This window comes from Silene latifolia, chromosome 4 (genome assembly GCF_048544455.1).
Source record: "Silene latifolia isolate original U9 population chromosome 4, ASM4854445v1, whole genome shotgun sequence".
Classification (NCBI taxonomy): Eukaryota; Viridiplantae; Streptophyta; class Magnoliopsida; order Caryophyllales; family Caryophyllaceae; genus Silene; species Silene latifolia.
In genome coordinates this window covers 96,241,288-96,242,046 of record NC_133529.1, presented here as the reverse complement: position 1 = coordinate 96,242,046, position 759 = coordinate 96,241,288, and the positions used below count along the sequence as shown (strand labels likewise).

Genomic DNA, 759 nt, shown 5'->3' with positions numbered 1-759 from the left:
GAGCTTAGCCATGGCTTTCTCAAATTTCAAGTTAATGGTGTCAATATGAGCATTTAGTTGGGCACTCAATTATGTGACGGAGTCAACTTCATGTATTCCTCCCCTAGTAGCTTTTCTTGGCCTACTATATTGAGAGTTATGAACCGCCATCTCCTCTATCTTAGCCCAAGTTTGGTTGTCATCAACCTCGGTAAATCTTCCATTAGAACCCATGTTAAGCACATTCCTTGAGTCTTCATATAAGCCATTCCAAAATTGTTGAACAAGGAACTATTCGCTTAGTCCATGATGAGGACAAGAGCGATATGTATCTTTGAATCTCTCCCAAGCCTGATATAGAGACTCTTCATCTCTTTGCTTGAACCCGGTGATTTGGGCTCTCAGTATGTTAGTCTTCTCCGGAGGATATAACTTCTTGTAGAAGGCAAGTGCTAACTTCTTCCATGAATCAATACCAAGAGTAACCTTGTCTAGGCTTTTTAACCATTGCTTTGCGGCTCCGATCAAGGAAAAAGGAAACAACACCCATCGAATTTGGTCTTGAGTCACCCCCGTTTGAGAGATTGCATCACAATAGTCACAAAAGGTCTCCATGTATAGATGATGATCTTCACTAGGTATCCCTCCAAATTGACTTCTCTCAACTAGTTGTATGAATGCGGATTTGGCAATGAAATTACCGGTTAAGTGAGGTGGTGTTGGAGTACCATTTGGTAGGTTCTCCTCGGTTGGTACGAAATGAGATGAAAATTTAGGCAT

The 759-nt window shown here is 41.4% G+C and overlaps 1 non-coding gene across 1 annotated transcript; it reads left to right on the top strand.

The window, feature by feature from the left end:
- The first annotated feature begins 280 nt into the window (after positions 1-280).
- LOC141654527 (small nucleolar RNA R71) lies at positions 281-387 on the top strand. The gene has a single exon (XR_012548085.1). It is a non-coding gene; the product is annotated as a small nucleolar RNA R71 (small nucleolar RNA).
- The last annotated feature ends 372 nt before the right edge of the window (positions 388-759 follow it).